The sequence below is a fragment of the Macrosteles quadrilineatus genome, unplaced genomic scaffold (genome assembly GCF_028750875.1).
Source record: "Macrosteles quadrilineatus isolate MER2022 unplaced genomic scaffold, UCM_ALF_1.0 Scaffold_9__3_contigs__length_116548681, whole genome shotgun sequence".
Lineage (NCBI taxonomy): Eukaryota > Metazoa > Arthropoda > Insecta > Hemiptera > Cicadellidae > Macrosteles > Macrosteles quadrilineatus.
The window spans coordinates 60,381,141-60,402,199 of NW_026542602.1; positions in this window are offsets into that span (position 1 = coordinate 60,381,141).

Genomic DNA, 21,059 nt, shown 5'->3' on the forward strand with positions numbered 1-21,059 from the left:
GAAATTAAATGTACAAGTAATTACAATATTATACCTATAACAAGAAAATTATTTTATTCCCCTACTGGAAATATATTTGGATTTTGATTTGAAACAAATTGCAATACAAATTGCTAGATAGTTGAAATAAACCTTTTTAAAGTGAATAGTGCGTATTTCTTTCTAAATAATCACAGTAAATAATCAATTATATTATTGTGTCAACATATTTTTTGGGTACTAAAACCAATGCTAGAAAATTTTTAGAGCGGTTGCTATTTATTCAGGAGCATATTGAACAGGTATATTTTGGTACACGTATTAAAACCACTATAACACAAAACTTACGTTACGGTAATTTCAGTGTTTACATTTAGACATGTTGCTTTATCCTTGATTTGGTCTCTTTGTAACCAATATTCGATATTTTTTATTATTTTTGCTATATTCATTTAAATTCTATATCTGCTCAAAATATCCTTTATACTTTAGAATTTAGAATAATTAATTCATTTAGGTATTGAAAAAAAACAATAATAATTAAGTATTTTATCTCATTTATTTTAGTATAAAATGATAATCGTATTTTGAGGCTTCGTTTCTATAAAGTTTTAACTATTTAATATTATACTGTTCATATTTTAAGCATGCGGCACCACTCTAAGTGTATGATCTCATCCTTATTTATTGGTATGATTTGTGGATGCGATACTCCATGGTGTGGATTTAAGTCCACACTAGTGAGTACTACGACTATCAGCAGTACTATCCTATAATTAGACCAATTCGTAAATTCCAAAGCAAAAATGTGGTTTGCATTCCACTATAAACTGTAGGTCCCTTAGTTGCCATTGGTTGTATGGGCTATTAATTTACAGCTGTGTCTAAGGAATGAGTCGGCCTTAGTCACTAACAAGACTACAAGATCATCTCCACTCATAATTAGCTTAAAATGCCTACCTCCGTTTGGTCACCATTTCAATAAAAGCATATTAAAGTATTATGAATAATCAAACTTTTTTCCGTAAGCAAGTATTTTACCAACAATAGTTTATGTGTTATCCACGTGTCTAAAACAGACCAATTAGGGTACATTATAAAATTCATAGCCACTTGTATCAAGTTAAAATTTAAACCTTTATCCTAATACAAACTTAATATACAATCTTTATATCTTCATCTTAATATTAATAGAAAACATCTGGCAACCGATCAACTGTGGGACAAAAAGCAATTACGATAATATTAGTATTTGAAACGCTTCTTTCTCAGAACTTCCTACTTTGCGCGTTGAAACAAAACCAATACTTCAAAGAAAAGACTCGGGAAAGCAAAAGAAACATTGGAATCTGTCAACAACAACCACCTGGTTTTGATAACAAAACACATTGTCGCTTCAACACCACTCTCCGATGCTTTTGATCTTCCAGTGTTTGAAGAATATTGTTTTCAGTCCATTGCAATGATTAATAGTTTCTTCAATAATGATCTGTCTGGTTTAAATGGTAATTTTCGAAAATAATATCCTTTTCCGAATATTTAAAAATTGTATTGTTTCTTTAGTTCAGTGTGCACAATTTTATGCATTTATCGCAGATTACTTTCTTTATAGTTCTTTATATTATGACTTTGACTAATTGTTTGGTAAATTATTGCTAAAATATTGAAGTGTTATTATTAATTTTCGACCAGATTGAAAGAGATAACGATATCAAATAGTTGGAAGTGAATTATCATGTGTGTTATATACTTCTAAAATCAATAATCAAACATATTTGAAAGCCAAACATAAAACTTTATTTGAACGATAAAATTGAAATTCTTTCTCTCTCTTATTTGGTATTGCATTTTCATGTACACTTTTTTGTGGTAAAATATTATTTATGGCATTGTTTGGGCAAATAATTATAAATTATGAATTCTAATATTATATCTTAGTTTAATATTAATTAAAATGTGGTTTTATTCGAATTTTATTTTGCCACTAAATTCTGCAATACATTCAATAGCGTTTATCATTTAATCATGCTTCATTTCACGAACATATTTACTTAAGTTTTTCTAAATATTTTTTCCCATGGAGATTACGTTTTTGATAATCTTAGATAAAGGTTGCTATACATAATCAGTGCTCTTTTATTGGCCTTTGTCCATTATATTAAGGGTAATAATACTAGCTCTTGCAATATTCTTTAGACGTACATAAGAGAAGGCTTATCATTTTGGGCGGAAGCCAGAATATTGTGGGTAATCCCACCTTAAACCCGCCAAGTGATTTACAATCGCTACTAATAAGTCACTCAGAATTGTTCCTGAACGGATTTTAAGATTTTCTGCAATTAATCATTTATTTAATAAAATTGTTTCAAAATGTGTGTATATAACTAATACAACCCTGTTTAATCTCTATAGAACTTTTTGTGTTGATATATTCATGGGAAGCTATAAATAAAACTATATCATATAGAGTTTAGACGTCATAAAAAGTTACTTTCTTCTCACAAAATATAATTTGTGTTATTTTTAATGGCCATAATTGACACTATAAAATACTCAAAATCAGTAAGTTGATGAGTACAAACCTGAGTAAAGTCAGTGAATCAAACTTAACTTAATTATAGCTGGCAACTTATCTACACAGATGATCTCACTGCATTCTATACACTCGCCCCGCAAAGTCCTTGAAATATATTATAAGTAGGCCACTGTTATAGTAAAGGTATCGAGTGGTGTTTAAATGAAGAAACATATCTGTTGTTTTTCACAAAATGTGACAAAAATGTAATTTAAAAAAATTACGAACAAAACTACAAAATAAAAACCGTTATGCACGGGTTTAGAATTGCATTTTTGTCCCACTTTCCCCCTAAAATTTGATCTACATATTGAAAAAATATATGCTGCTCATATAAAAAGAACTTTCTCTGCACTAGAGAACCATGATATCCAATACGAATGTCATTGAACGGGATTTAGTCCCGGGTTCAAATCCAGCACAAAAAAAAATAAATTTTACTAGACTTAAATGATAATGCCACAACCCTTAGTCCTAGCCTAAAGTCATGTGAAAACTATCCCGGGCTAGAACCTATTATCCTAGGACGATAGAAAATAACAAAACAACGGTAATGACAAATTTGAATTGTTTAGGTACAAATTCCTTTATGCCCTTAGATAGCCTATTAGATCCTGTATCTGATACGGTGTCAGATGATCAGTATGCATAGCAAGACCTCTGCTATCTACATCTATGAACCGACCTGGGATATGGGGATATGGGTACCTAATGAGTTTATCCTGCACGTGGCCCACAAATGTGTATATCGCCTACAGTGTGAATTGAAACAGTTTGTGCTATTATACTGTTGTCCCATGTAGTTGTGTTACAAGTATGTTTCTAAAGTTTAGATTTTGGTAATAATTTTGGATAAGTAGGCTACGTTATTAGTTGTAAAAACACCGGTTTGGCAAATCGTAGTTTTTATAACTTGCAAATACTCATGGTAGTAGACACTTATTAAGATTTGCAAAATTTTATGTAGGCCTACACAACTATAACCAGAAGAAAAAAACTTCATTTTCCTATTGGGTCTGATGATGATTAGAGTGTCCAATCAAAATGTACTACTATCATCTTTTAGTATTTACGGTTTAAATACATGTTTTACGTGTTGTTAGTCGTATTTCGAATTCATTTTCCGTAAATTTGATAACAGGTAAAATGCTGAACAATATAGTAGTTTACGCAACGATTGTCTAAAGATAGTGTTTACGACACTCGTGTAAGTTTTCAAGGTACTTGCCAAGGCTCGTACCTTAAATTTTCTACTCAAGCATCCTTATTTAAACCATTACTGTGATTTAAATCGTAATAGTGTGTAGTCGTTCGTGTACTCGTGTCGTTATCACTATTTACGTGAGTTGCGTACACTACTTTACCTACGACAGTGTTATAATTACTAAAAATGTACTCATAACTTCTAAGAGTTATTTTTTAGCTTATAACCTCTCATTGCCACTGACAGTGATGCAACGAAACATTGTACCAAAAAACTAATTGCACCACTCAACAATTTAATTTGGCCTGAACAGCTGATTAGGTGAAGTTCGAATCATTACAATTTTACTTCTTCTTTATCAATCCTTGAATTTCATTGGTCCGATACCCGTGTTGTTACGAGTAAACCTATGCTGTCATGAAAGTAAACAATGTAAAACCTTTCAATTCTAAAAGCCGAACTGAAACAACTACTTAAAAACTGTCTTAGGTAAAATTATTTCAATAACAGACAATCAGTATAACAACCCAAATTTACTTTTAAGTAATTTGTAAGAGCAAAAATAATTTAACAGGGTTACAAAGGAGAAAATTATTATAACTTACACCTTTAAGTTAATTTTATATTGACGGTCTACTGTGTTGACTAGTTAATGTTTTTTTGATAGACACGACACGCCTGTTTTACACTTTGATATACAAGTCAGTAACTCAATGTAACTCTCGTCACGCAATGGAATTTATAATCAATAATGTTTCCACTTGTAGCATTCTTTTAGCTCCTACATCACACCACCTTTAGATTCCATCTCTGCTTTGGATACTGAGCGTAGACTTATGTGTATTAAGAGTTTTGTTAAGTTTTATAATTATTTGTTCATTGCTAACGTTCAAGTGAACTGCACGTTTTGATAGTGAATAGTGAATTCTTATAAGGAATGTTATAATATCTTGTAGTTGTTAACTATCTCGTGTTTAGATGAATATACAAGGGTTAGTTAGCTACAATAATTATGTATCAAAAACCTAAAATCCCAAGGAACTATTATATATTTATCAACAGTTATCAATGAGTATTTCATATGATTCTTATCACCCCTTATGAACGCTAGTAAGAAATCTTGTTTACAGTCTTGGTCTAATTTACGGCCTCTAACGGATATAATAGCTCTACTAAATTGCTTGGTGAGATGTTTATTATAGAGCCTTTGTAATTATTTGCGTTTATATTACAAGGAAACTTTCTAAGTAAATTTCACAGGCATTCTAAACCGTTTGGAGCTAACTCCTATCTTGAGCTTGGTAAATTATAATACACTATTATATAGCCTGCTTAAAATACATTATAATTTAAATAGCAATTTAAAATAACACTGTCACTACAAAATGTTGGTAAAATGTCCAAAATATTACCCTGATCTGTAGTATTGCAAAGAAATATATCTATAAAATTTGGATTGGTTTATACAGCAGATTCACTCAAATTAATTTAGGTTTACCTGAACACAGGGGGAGGAAAAGTAGCAAAAGTATCTTAGTTATTCAATATAAAATAAGTTAGCTTGGAATAAAACGCACAGTGTACAACAAAATGGTTCCAATTTAAATAATATTTATAATTTGTAATATCAACAGATGTCCAATACAGTTGGACAGTGATATATTGTGTTGTTTTATCAGGATGTTCGGTTTACTCGGTCATGACTCCAACTACAGCGCGGCTGGTGTGACACTGAATAAATGTCCCTTACACAACATGTGGTTAACCTACAACTGACTGGGAGGCTGCTGTACACATGTAACATCTACTGTGATACAGACAGTGATATATTGTGTTGTTTTATCAGATTGTTCGGTTTACTCGGTCATGACTCCAACTACAGCGCGGCTGGTGTGACACTGAATAAATGTCCCTTACACAACATGTGGTTAACCTACAACTGCCTGGGAGGCTGCTGTACACATGTAACATGTACTGTGATACAGACAGTGATATATTGTGTTGTTTTATCAGATTTTTCGGTTTACTCGGTCATGACTCCAACTACAGCGCGGCTGGTGTGACACTAAATAAATGTCCCTTACACAACATGTGGTTAACCTACAACTGACTGGGAGGCTGCTGTACACATGTAACATCTACTGTGATACAGACAGTGATATATTGTGTTGTTTTATCAGATTGTTCGGTTTACTCGGTCATGACTCCAACTACAGCGCGGCTGGTGTGACACTGAATAAATGTCCCTTACACAACATGTGGTTAACCTACAACTGCCTGGGAGGCTGCTGTACACATGTAACATGTACTGTGATACAGACAGTGATATATTGTGTTGTTTTATCAGATTTTTCGGTTTACTCGGTCATGACTCCAACTACAGCGCGGCTGGTGTGACACTAAATAAATGTCCCTTACACAACATGTGGTTAACCTACATTTGACTGGGAGGCTGCTGTACACATGTAACAACTACTGTGATACAGACTGTGATATATTGTGTTGTTTTATCAGATTGTTCAGTTTACTCTGCCATGACTCCAACTACAGCGCGGCTGGTGTGACACTAAATAAATGTCCCTTACACAACAAGTGGTTAACCTACAACTGATTTGTAGGATTCTGTTGTTTATATCATTTATCGGGACACGGTTTAACCTATAGCAATAAATAAAAATAGATGATACATATAATAAGAGTTATAAGAATATGGGATTAAATTGTGGGATCTTGTAAATATTTCAAGCAGAGTAAATGATAATTAACGTGAGGTTACAGGAATGAGACTGAGAAAATATATTTTTTTTTTACTGCATTAAATATTAAAGAAGTGTATTGAACTTATTTATACGTACTTAAAAATTTGTTGTAATGGTCGGGTTTGTCTACCAAAAGACATAAAATTCAATAGCATTTTTACTCAAATTAACTAACAAATACATATTTGTTATTTTTTTATGTTAAGGCGAATTATTCAACCAAATCGTAAACTGTTGTATTTCATAGACAAATATTGCATATGTATGTTTGATTGCTAAAATTCCACAAAATCAAGTTTTAACAAATATTTAAATTACATTCACCTTAAAGTAAAATGATTCTCATGTTAATTTTATCAAACGTTTAGAATATGTATTACAATAAATAGATATTTTAAATGAAAATAAGAAACATTTTATATTAATTAATGCAATCACAAAGCTATTTCCAATACAGGACAGAGGTTAATAGAAGTCAAGGATCTAATATGTAAATTATCACGTTACCTAACAGTTAATGGGGACGCTACCGTCCCTAAACTGTAATAAATTAGGACGAACCCAAACCTGAACGTTACTTTAGTGCGTGATAATGTAACCCTAGGCTGTTGCTGTTTACTTGGAATTCACAGGGTGTTTCAAAATCAAGTAACGAAGCAAAAAGTAGCAATATTAACAGACCTATGCACATGATCTTTTCATGGTTAGCATTTAAAGCTGTTTTTATCAATGCATATAGTAAAAACATTGTGTGATACATTTTGTACAACATATTTTATCACAAGGGCCTAAAGGACTCTTTTTGACCCGGGTCAAGTTTTACACGAGAGGATATCTTTTCGTAAACATAAAACTAACTTAGTTACTTAATTCATTATGCTATATGACGAAAAATATAGTTCATCACACTGGCAAAAAGTGTCTTTTCAAACCTCGCTCATTTTCCAACCTCGGCTTCTCCTTAATCGTAAAACTTGAGCTTGGGTAGAAAAGAGTCACTTTAGGCCCTAATGATGAAATACTATTTCAATATTAAACAGAATAAACTAGCACAAATAAAAAAAGGAAGACGATTCACAATACAAATCGTAGTACTTAAACTCAGTGTCCCAATGTTTGAGACACTACATTTTCTAAATAGTGATTTACACGTTATAAAACTAAATCAAGAACTTTTAAAACAACGTATGAAAACAAATTAAAAATACATTTTGTAGTTCTATATCAAAGCTTTTTATATTTTTCAAAATTTAGAAATGAAATTAATTATTTAAAAATAGTAATATGTATACATTTTTTGAAGGATATTTTTTTTATCTAAATACGGTTTAAGCTACTATTAATCTGCTAATTTTATACTAGTAACGGCTACTGATAAACTATGCTAAACAATATTGTAGGCAAGCAGTTGTATGTATATAATATAAGCCTACCAGTTTATTATTCCATTATCAAGCTAACAAATGTTTAATGAGGCTTTGTGTGAATCACATCATCGTATTCACATCAGATACACATTATCACCAAATAACCAATATGGTGTTTTTGCTATTACAAATTACCATATTATCTTTCGTTCTAGTAACCCGTTTTATGAATCCATAATAAGCATGTATATGGTTATTTATGATCATAAAAATATAGAGAGCATTGCAATAATGTGTAAAAAATATTATTACCTGCATCGAATATTGTCAACCGTTTTTCATTCTGAGCATTCGATGAGAATTATGATTAATTTACAATGAACACGAATCCATTAAGATTTAAATCAACATTGATACGAATGTCTCTTTATTTGAAATCGAACCAAAGAAATGACACTACTTAGTAAATAAACTTTAGATTCGGTTTTTCGTGTAAGTTTATATGAAGTTCATATGAAGGTATATGAAAATTATATGACAGAAGAAGATATGATCTAAAGGCTATTTAAATTTACTTTTAAATGATACATCGAGGTATTTTGAAGTTGTCATGAATGGAAATAACGAAAAGACTGCAAAAAGAAGAAATAATTCTGATGCGTTTGCAGTCTGCTGTAATTTGTCAGCAATCAAGCTCAAACGCCCTTTGAGTAATTTCCAGAGTCTACATAATCAAGTTCATGTAAAAACTCTCTACCTTGAAATGTTTTTTTTAGATGTTGTACAAACGGAGATCATGGTTCTTTTTTATATTAGTTATACTTCTATTTTCAATAGTTTTTTATAAATGTATAAGAAAAGGAAGTAGATAAAAAGTAAATAACAATGTTAAAAAATAATTTGTAATTCAAATATGACTATTTATTAATATTTGTCTTTAGAGTTTTCATGTAATTTGATATCGTGTTAAGAACTAAGATACCAATCATAAAAAAAATGCCAATCTTGGCATTTGCGTAAGATAACATTAGCTTTAACCGCGGCCATACAAATTAGTAAGCATGAAAACCATAATCTAATAAAACCTTTCTGGTAGTTTATATGGTTATGGTTTGTAACAAAGGAGTCCATTCAGCTATTATTAAGATGTAAATGGAGGTTTTCCAAATAAAACTTAAACCAATAAGATAGCTTTTAAACTTAAAAATACCAATAAATCTGTTTTGGAAGATCATTAGTTGTTATAATAATATAAATTAAAGGAAATGTATATATTTTTTGATATATTTCGACTTGACGATTCATAGGGAATCTTGTAAAATGTTATTCATATGTTTGTCAGAGTTATACAAAATTACACTGCTTCGCCATTAAAGCTAAGGTCACGGCTTTGCTCAGTTAAGGTTTTCCTCGTTTCAATGCAATCACATAACGGAAATTGTTTGTTTCCTGGCTAATTCTGAAACACTCTAGAACAATTGCCACAATCACAATTTAGGATTGTTAGCTTCCCTTAAAGAGTTTCGTAGGAAATTTACAATAGATTTTTTTTAAAAGCTAGCTATACAATTTTATGGTTCTAAATGTTATAGTCCATTGTCCATACACACTGGTAAACCCAATTGTAAACATTTTAGCTATGACCTTAAGTTAGATATGGGATTCCTAAGTGTAATAAAAACATTGGAATGTCATTTGGGTACGTACGTTGAAACAGATCGCAATCAAACAAATTACTCGTGAACTCATACATTGATATTTGATTGGTATCAAACCAGAGATATAATAATAAATTAAACATTTTTCTTATCGTTCTTTTTTGTTAAGCTACCATTAGTATTTCAGAAGACCACTGAATCTAAAGGTCACGTGTTTAACAATCTGGTATCCAATAAAAAAAATTATAAATGAATGAAAAAATTAAATTTTTAGTTACGTCGAAAATATAGTGTAGACCTAAAAAAAAATACTTTGCAGATTATTATACTATAAACCTTACAAACTCCAAGGCTCAGTTTAAACTCTCTGGTCATTTGTATACACGGTTCCTCAGAACGGTTTATTACAAGCATCTCCGTGTTTACAACAGCAATTACATGAAAGTAAGGACTAACTTTGCCCTTAATTACAGCTAATTTCAAAGTTCCAAGGAATACGGTTAAATTATTAATAACAGTGATGTGTTCGTAGCCCTGTTTACTGATGTAGAGATGGAGATTGCGTGGCTGTCAGAGTAAAACTATAACTTGTAATTACCTATTACCATCATACATCAGACATGCTGGGTAGTTACAGTGATGTGATGATAGCCCTGTGTACTGATGTAGGGATTAAGATTGCGTGGCTGTCAGAGTAGAGCTATAACTTGTAATTACCTATTACCATCAGACATCAGACATGCAGGGTAGTTACTGTGGTGTGTTGGTAGCCCTGTGTACTGATGTAGAGGTGGAGATTGCGTGGCTGTCAGAGTAGAGCTATAACTTGTAATTACCTATTATCATCAGACATCAGACATGCAGGGTAGTTACTGTGGTGTGTTGGTAGCCCTGTGTACTGATGTAGAGGTGGAGATTGCGTGGCTGTCAGAGTAGAGCTATAACTTGTAATTACCTATTACCATCAGACATCAGACATGCAGGGTAGTTACTGTGATGTGTTGGTAGCCCTGTGTACTGATGTAGGGGATGAGATTGCGTGGCTGTCAGAGTAGCGCTATAACTTGTAATTACCTATTACCATCATACATCAGACATGCAGGGTAGTTACTGTGATGTGTTGGTAGCCCTGTGTACTGATGTAGGGGATGAGATTGCGTGGCTGTCAGAGTAGCGCTATAACTTGTAATTACCTATTACCATCATACATCAGACATGCAGGGTCGTTACTGTGATGTGTTGGTAGCCCTGTGTACTGATGTATAGGTGGAGATTGCGTGGCTGTCAGCGTAGAGCTATAACTTGTAATTACTTATTACCATCATACATCAGACATGCAGGGTAGTTACTGTGATGTGTTGGTAGCCCTGGGTACTAATGTAGGGGATGAGATTGCGTGGCTGTCAGAGTAGCGCTATAACTTGTAATTACCAATTAACATCATACATCAGCCATGCAGGGTAGTTACTGTGATGTGTTGGTAGCCCTGTGTACTGATAGGGTTGGAGATTGCGTGGCTGTCAGCGTAGAGCTATAACTTGTAATTACCAATTACCATCATACATCAGACATGCAGGGTAGTTACCTTGATGTGTTGGTAGCCCTGTGTACTGATGTAGGGGATGAGATTGCGTGGCTGTCAGAGTAGCGCTATAACTTGTAATTACCAATTACCATCATACATCAGACATGCAGGGTAGTTGCAGTGATGTGTTGGTAGCCCTGTGTACTGATGTAGGGGATGAGATTGCGTGGCTGTCAGAGTAGCGCTATAACTTGTAATTACCTATTACCATCATACATCAGACATGCAGGGTAGTTACTGTGATGTGTTGGTAGCCCTGTGTACTGATGTATAGGTGGAGATTGCGTGGCTGTCAGCGTAGAGCTATAACTTGTAATTACTTATTACCATCATACATCAGACATGCAGGGTAGTTACTGTGATGTGTTGGTAGCCCTGGGTACTGATGTAGGGGTGGAGATTGCGTGGCTGTCAGAGTAGAGCTATAACTTGTAATTACTTATTACCATCATACATCAGACATGCAGGGTAGTTACTGTGATGTGTTGGTAGCCCTGTGTACTGATGTATAGGTGGAGATTGCGTGGCTGTCAGCGTAGAGCTATAACTTGTAATTACTTATTACCATCATACATCAGACATGCAGGGTAGTTACTGTGATGTGTTGGTAGCCCTGTGTACTGATGTAGAGATGGAGATTGCGTGGCTGTCAGAGTAGAGCTATAACTTGTAATTACCTATTACCATCATACATCAGACATACAGGGTAGTTACTGTGATGTGTTGGTAGCCCTGTGTACTGATGTAGAGGGGGAGATTGCGTGGCTGACAGTTACACGAATGATGTGCACATGAAAGTTACTATATAAATGGAATGGTTCAGCTGTAAATAGATGTTATAAAAAAATCTGAATCAGTAACTTAATTTTCTTTTTTCAGGTGAAAAGGTCTATTTAAGGGTAATACCGTAACACGTATCTTATAAGCAACATATTTTTCTAGTTACGTAAGGAATCGTCTGCTCTTAACGCGGAACTAGTTAGGTTAAACTTAAACACGAGGCGTGTAATAAAATTTCATGTTTTACAATCTTCAGAACAATACTGAGATTTGTGTTTAAACAAGAATTTTGTTAAATTTACTATAATTCAATTATACTAGTTTAAATATTACTAGTGAACCTGTGCGGCTCAATGCCCCGCAAAATAAGATAGGTATTTAGAAAACAAATTCATCGGGTTATATATTGACTCGTCGTCGAAAATGAAATACAGTAATAAAGCCTTAGAAGGGAAGCAGTCCAGCCATTTTCTAGCTGTATGTGTATTATATTTATAAAATTAGCCTAATAAGTGTTCAAGTTGAAGTATGTTATAGGCAGCGAGTAAGGTTATAGGGTAGATATTTTTAAAGATTTTAAAAACACATTTAACAAAACATTTTATTATATCAAACCAATATGCCTATGTAGCATATTTCATAAAAATGCTGCTTGAAGAAAACACACTTTTAAAATAAAAATGAACACTAAAAAAACAATATTTTTATCACGAAAGCACTTCCTTGAATACTATGATTTTAGTCCTAAAGTTACCTTCAGGAAGATTACCCTGGTCAGAGTTTTCCGTAACGAATACGCGTATCCTATTAAAAGATGTAGCCTTACATTAAAACAACATATAATCATTGACTATATATACCTACAGTATATACTACCTATACTACCTATACTACTACCTATAGGTATATATGTCAATGATATAATATAGTTGCTCGTGACTTAAATTGGTCTGGGTATAACCAAAAGTACTCTCCAGTAGAACCAAAAGTGCCCTTTAATTAAAGTGGTTGTGCTGCAAATGCCAAAGATAACAGAAATTAGCATCTTCCCATTTTAAAAGGTAAGTTTGTTTCAGACGGGCACATTTTTATCCTCCAAATAAATATATGTCCCCACTCACTTGTTCCAGTTAAGACTTTACATTCTATTAAGTTGTCAACCGTTCTGATCACATGAAGCCTTGTGCCATTAATGAGGCCCTTTTTGATGTATTAATATTCCTCATCAATAAAACCACTGCCCCCTTTTATTAGTATAATCTGTGTCTTGCTTGGCAATCCACAAACCTCTATATTTAAAAATTCAGTTGGATTTTCTAGATGGGTGTCTCCGCCTTCGTCTGTTTTCGAGGACCCAGTCTTCTTCCCCTTGGCATACATAACAATTAATTACCTGACTTTTCAAGTTCATGTAGTAATTCATTAATACTGTTAGTTTATAAAGAAAATGAGATAAAAGTTACTTGGCTTGGTGCTTTCATAACTGCAAACTCAAAATACACCCACAAGTAAAAAAGAATCAAGTTATTGGTTAAAAAAAAACTATTTTTGTGTAATAATATTATTCACATGAAGAAGGTGATTTGTTTGATTTGTCTATCAGCTGTTTAGTTTCAAATCAATTAATAATGTCAAAGATTTGTGATTTAAATACATAAATTATTATAGTAAAGTTTTCTAATTCATGGTAACTTATTCTCAACTAAATTTTAACATTCCCAGCATTAAAATAAAGTAAGTTAGTAAGATCCATTATGGGTAAACTTTAAGGTACTCTATCCTTGATTGAAATGTAGTATACATTAAGAGTCATAATACACAGCAATTATTATGTAGTAGACTTTGACTATTTTCAAGTAACAAACATATGTTTCTGTAAATAAAAATTATCTCCATGTTATCCTTATGGAGAAATATGAAACTTTAAATGGCCCCAGGGCCTCACTCTCAAATTATTTCGATAAAAAGAAAGTTTCCTGCACAACTTCACGTTACGCTCTTTCCAATGACACCAAAAACATGTCAATCGGTTCAGTAGTTTCGGAGGAGTAATTGTCACAAAAATCCTGCTTGCGTATTAAATAAGTATAGATGTTTAATTTTACTATAATCGTGGTATAGAAAAATCCATAAGTTTTACAGTTTTGTATACAAGTAAGCCATACCAAACCGTAAACTTATTAATACAAATACTACCCATAAAGTTATTGCTTTTCACAAAGTAGGCTTCCAAATTCGTACATTTGTAAACATGAAATCGCTTCATATATAAAATGATCAAAGGGAAATTCCCTCAAAGAGAATACTGCATTGTAAAAACAGCCTCGGGGCAAAAGCATGACGAAGGTAAGCCTTTTCAAACTCATTACAATGATTTATTGCTTCGTTACTTGCCTCGAAACTTAACAAGAAAACTATGCAAGAAATACATACATCTTTTGGGTTTATACACAATATTTAAACTGTAACAGAATTTCATATGTATCACATAAAAGTTAGAATATTGCTAATTGAATATTAGCTTATATTATAACATTTAAAATTTTTAGTTTAATATTAATAAATAAGTCGTTTTATGAAGGAAGGCCTGCAATGCCAGATGATATGTTATTGTTAATCCCTAGCAGAATATTCACACCACTTTAAATAATTTAAGCTCTTTTATTATACATAAAATTTATACTGTTTACAATAACAAAGTACCCAATGTAATATTTAAAATCCTATTAAATATTAATGTTAATCTAGAGTTCAAAAATGATATTTATATGAATTGTGTTTCGTATTAAGTTAAGGGCAAAATTATCAAGTTTATTATATGATTTTTTCTAGGATAAATGTTAATTTTGTCAATGACACAATAAGTTATTAATTACTTACTCAATAAATAATGTTAACATTCATCTGACCATGATACAAGGAAGCCTTATATCGTATTCAAATCAATCAATATTCTATTCTCAGGTTGACAATTCAATTATGTCCCGGAAATTGATAACTTCCTTCCCAATAAAAAACTAAATTCATGCACGGAACGATACCCAGTCAACAATGGATAAACGTTTGCGTGAATAAAAGATTAATAAATAAATTAAAAAAAAAGTATTAACCATTATATAAAGCCCGGGGTAAAATTTCTCCGTTTAGTAAAAAAATAGACTCATCATTCATAATGTTATTAAACTAAAGAATATCTTTACAATCTTAGGTGATTTCAGTATTAATTTCTTGATGTACGGATATTATGTTACAGCTATAGTATACCTAATCACAAAAGCTCAAATTTTAATAGTTTGGCTATATACAATGAAATGATGTATTAAAAAACTGCTCGAATGTGAATGTTACAACAAGTTTTCATTTTACCCAGTATTACGATTCAAACTTCTTTGTAAATTTAATTTATACGTTATAATATTTAATCTAATGAGAAATAAAGTATACATGGTCATTATTACTATTGTTTTATTTTATTGTTTTCCTAGATTAGAGCCTGGAATTGTTTTTCACATTACGTCAGGCTATATCTAGAAGGAGTAGTGTCATTATCATTTAGATACAATACATTGGTAATTAGCGAATTTGAACCCATGACCTCAGGGACCAAAGTCTTGCGCTCTATTCCTAGGCCAGCTAGCTTCCCATACTTAGTATTAACACTTAAAAATACTTCAACTATATGCATTTAGATGAAATATGAGAAAATTAATGATTGTAAAACGTTAAAAAACATCATTATAATTTACCTAACTTATTGCGGAAAATTTTACAAATACAGTACAACCTTTATAAAACCTAGTTAATAACCTGCAAATACCTTATAAAACCACGTTCACCTGTAAAGTTTACTTCACTTTACACCATGATAATCTGAAAATAAGCAACGCTCTGGAACTTATTAAACTTTGTAATAACCTAAAGATTTAATGAACAATTTTATTTCGTAATCAAATCCTAAACTGTTCTTAATTACAAGTAATTAATCCAGAAAAATGTGGTTTCTTTATTAACTCCAACAGTATCCATCGGATAACAAGTTGTTTTAAAAGTTTTTCTTATACTTTGATTTATTTATTATTTTTCAACTGTATAGTGATCTAAAACAAAAATACATAGTTTTCCTCTTTTAAATGAAAAGGTAGGATGAGTGTCATTTGATGCTTATGTATTAACATGGAAAATTATGCTACAATGAAATGATTTCCCACATACTTTTATCATGTAGTTAGTATGAACACAGTAGACACGATAATCAAAAAGCATAGCTCAATAAAAAAACGAACGTCAATGGGAAATGCCACTCAGATTTTTTATCAATAGCTTCAATTAAAGTGTGAAATTTGAGCTTTGCGCTCTAGTTATTTTCAATAGGTTTCATATCTCGCAACCAATGCCTTTCTGCTGATGTTGTGCTAGAAAATGTAAAATAAAATATATCATTTTGACCCTGAAACTATATATTTATCGGACAAAAAACATACATTTTATGAAAATACAATTTTTAATTAAATAAATCATATAAGCTAGTCTAAACGTTTACCAACTGCAATTGTCATTATAATTATTCACTATTTTGTGTCAATACTTAATTCTGAATTTAGCTTTAAGAAAAACTTTTTGTAAAAATAAAACATAACTGTCTAAACATACAAAATTAGGTTATTGAATAAGATAAGGAAAGGTTAAAAAAATACTTACAGAATAGAATAATAAAAGAATAAGAAAAAACAAAAGACAAAATTATGTTTTTATATATTTCTTTAAAATCTATTGGTCCTCGCCGACATGTTTTGTAAACTTGGTGAGACCATGCATATGTAATACCATCAATGAATATATTTGAATTTGAATAAAATTTAATATTACTCTAAATAAACTCCTGTATTTGTCAAACCAAACCAAAGTAGGAAACTACAATGAACTGTCAAAAGCAGCTTACCCAACAGACTCAACCGAAACCTTTATTGTCATTTCAATGATATTTAATGTCAGTTTACTTTACTGTTGTTAAATATATTCCATTTATACATCTTTTTGACGAATGTATTTTGTGCATTGAAACGAGTACAACCTACACTAAGAAAAACTTACAAAACATTTCAGGAACTAGTTTATTGTGAATCTTTAATGCTTTTCATGAATGGAATAACAAAACAAATTGGGTTTCAGTTTTGAGCTCATGTGGATGTTATGTCAATTTATTTGAAACAGATATGTTTACAAAAATGATTAACATAAATTAATAGATTTTACCGGTATTTGAAAATGTTTATCATGTTAAAAATTAAATTATTCAAAATAGTTTTTTTTATATCAACCTCTTATTACAGAGTAAAAATCTGTTATCGTATTAAAACTAATTTCTTCACATTCTTTTATTTAGGGGAGGGGGGAGGGGAGAGTTTGTATTGCACGAATAATTTTTAAAGGTCTACAGTATTAACTGACTCCACTTAAATATTTTTTTATAGTTTGAGTTCCCTGTTTACCTGTTAATGGTTACACAAAAGTTATACGGTGCCTAGAAAAGCTTTTGTATTTATAAAAGATTGTAAGAATGTAATTTTCATCGTGACCAACACATTTTCATCATAACTGGCATTATAAAGCAATTACACGGAGCTCAGTGTTAATCCTTGGTTTGATATTAAACGGTGTTAGTCATCCACTTAACCACCTGCGACCATTCTACCAGCTTAGCAAGAAGTGAGATTTGTCTGGCATACTAATCCGTAATATTAGAAAACAATATTCTTCCACATAGTAAAATATCAAATAAGATTAATGAGAATTCTGACACATAATTTTTTCTCCTAAGCTTAACAACCCTTATCCATGGGTAACTATGATATTGGATGTGGGAAATCAGTAAGGCTGCATTAACTTTTTGGCCGTATTTTCTATAGCAATGGGTGCTGTACGATTTTGTTTAGCCTTTCAAGGACTATAAGTACTAAATGTCTGTCAAAGTTTTTTTAAATCCGTGTTTTTAATGAGAATTTACTGTTATTGTATAAGTTTTATGGGACAATCACCATAAAAAAAATCTAAATTTGAAAAAGAACTTAAGGAATCTAAAATAAAATTGCACCTACCTACCTAAATAGGACCAAAGGTGTAGTCTTTAGCTCTGTACGTATCCATACACACAGCTATCCCTTTGAAAACCCACTGTTTGGGTTCAGGGGACTCAAGATACACAATAAACTCAAACTCGAAGATTTTGACAAAAACAATACTTTTTGAATATACTATTAAAGGGGTGGAATGTAACAACATATAATTTGTTCTCTTTGAGATACTGATCCTGTAATCAGTATTGATTCACAAGAGGCGTTGCTTGGATGTTACAAATTTACAAGATGACAGTTCTGATTGGAGTTCCGATTGTTCCATATTTATGATCGAAAACTCGTCCCAATCAGTACCTGATACTGTTTGAGCTACCTTGATTTGGTTTATTTATCATTTACAATCCTAAACTATGTCAGTTTATGTACTAAAGTGGTGTTATTGATTTCGTTAAAGTCTGTGACTTTTGTCTTTGCTGCAGGTTCTTCAATCACCTATAGTGGTGATCCTGTTACTTAATGGACAATCAATTTTCTAAAAAAAACAAATTAACAAACTAAAATTGTTGTATGGTTTAAGTCTATTTTTGGCGATGGTTGTGTTTGTCTAGATTACAAATCTCTCAAATGAAATCAAAAACTAAATGCAAATCACGTTTAAAAATATTATATCCAAATACACGTAATTTCCATATTCAGAAAAGTCATGAATTTGAAAATTAAGTTTTTCTAATCGTGATCGAAATCAAGACAATAATTTAATGTTTACACACCAAAAATGAACTTCAAACAAAAAATTGCAACCCCATCTGACTTACACTAAATAAATTAAGTAGTAAATCTTTACACAGGAAAATTGTACTCAAGTCCCTTAATCATAACTAACATCTAAATCTACAGTGCATCTAAAAAATATATTGGATAGGTTGCAGTTTTAAAGTGTTGTAGTAAGTAATGATAGTGCATAGCTTTGCTATACGAGGTATTAAATCGTTATCGCGTGGCCAAAGTGTACCTAAAGGTTGCGTGAATGTCAGAACAGAGTCGTAACTTACAATTACCATCGTATCACACATCATCTATGACGTCATTGACTGTTGTAATGGTTGTGGTGATGAAAACAGATTTGGGCTACATTGCTAGTCTATTTCGAGTACTAGAGTTATAACCGTAAACGTCTACACAGTGCGGTAGCTGCTAAAAGGCCTAAGTCGAGATGGGACATTTTCGAGGAGAATCGATATTTTGCCTCCTCATGTTTTTAGTATAATCTTTGTTATCTAGGATTGGTGTATTTCAGTTTGTTTGGTTGGTATAGCTCTTAAAGTCAGCTGGTGACACTAGGCCAACATATACTTCTAACGTTGACAGCCAAACGTAACCTACAAACTTTTAAAACGATTATCTCTAAACATCAAGCCTAATTATTGGTTTCAAAATGGTGTAGAGAGCTTCAAACCAGTATGCAAAAGGTTAGCACAGGGGAATATTTATCATAAGGCAATCTTTATCTATAATTTTGATGGTAATTTTTACTAGAAACAATTTTATGGAATTATAATCTCTCATGCTGATCTTAAAAGAGATAATAGAAAAATACCTTCTCCTAAAAAAGAGGAACAACAGCATTTTGGTATCAAAACAATCCAAATATAACATGTACTTGATCAAGAATGATGATTGGGACAGATATTCTTGCAGTTCAAACAATTTCAGGTGTTGATTGGGACAAGTCGATCATAAATATGGAACAATCGGAACTGCAATCAGAACTTCATCTTGTGCATTTGTAACAACCAAGCGACGCCTTCTATCATGTCCATCACAAACGTAGGCTATATACATACTGATTGCAAGAGCAAGAGAAAAAACACTGATTTCATCGTTCACTATATATCGTCGTCTATAATAGTTGACTTTAAGGGTTAATACTAAATTAATAAACTTTAAGTTTTAAGAAATATTTTCTAAAACCTCTCTAAAATCAGCAGGTGTTCAAGATAGGTCTATATAAATGAATACAGGGTGATTCAAAATTATTGTTACACTTTTTAAACTGTATAAATGAAAAACTATACAACCTATAATCACGGGATGAGAATCAATTTAAAGACGAGATTCTAAAGCTGCGTTTGACACCACTTTGGTGAAAATAGCTTCAAAATTACCTCTATAGTCATTTTTATATTTTAACGTTAATTTTAATTTAATTTCACAATTTAAATTCTATGAAACTCTAAAAAACAGAACCCTTTTTGCTCTTTTAAGGTTATGTTCCTCGCAGCTTACAATAATAATGAACAACGATAACTGAGCGGTAAATTATTGAACTAATTAACTTAATTAACCCTAGTTGTATAATTAAAACTTTTGACAATTCAACATGCAGTATGAAGTTTTTGATATTCAGAGAGGTGGATATATGTATATATCTGAGGATGGTATTTTGATGCCGAAACGGCCGTTATATACGGAAACTTCTTAGCTGTGACGAGGTTATTGTATTATCATAATATAGTCAACACTTAAATACAAGGAATAACTCGAACCAAATGTTTATTTAAAGGTAACACAGTTCAAATAAATCTGGAAAAGACAGATATATCAATACAGTCGAAAGATCTGAGGGTTTTCACAAAGGCAGTCTAAAGGGTTTTATTGAGACTTTAATTGTTATCTGTTTGTGACACCCTTTATGTTGTTTGCCTTAGTACTGGGATCTACAAGCACAGAATTATATTTGGTAAAAGTTTGAAATGTGTTTTCATTACAATTCTGTTAAAGATTCTTTTTTATAAATAATGAAACGCCATTAGCAATAGAAATGAAATATTTGCAAAGATGCTGTGTTGTGTCCAAAAGAAACAATCATAGAAAACATTTTAGTTAGAAATTAAATAAGTTTACCAAATATGTTATAGCCTTTATTGTATTGTTAATAATTTATTAATTTTATACAGGGTGAGTTTTAATTGTCCCCCCCCCCAACTTTTTTCTACATTTTTTCAAATATCAATCCCAGACCACTTCCAAACATTGTTGGGTAGTAAGTACTTCATTTTGACAAGGTGGTCATTTCCG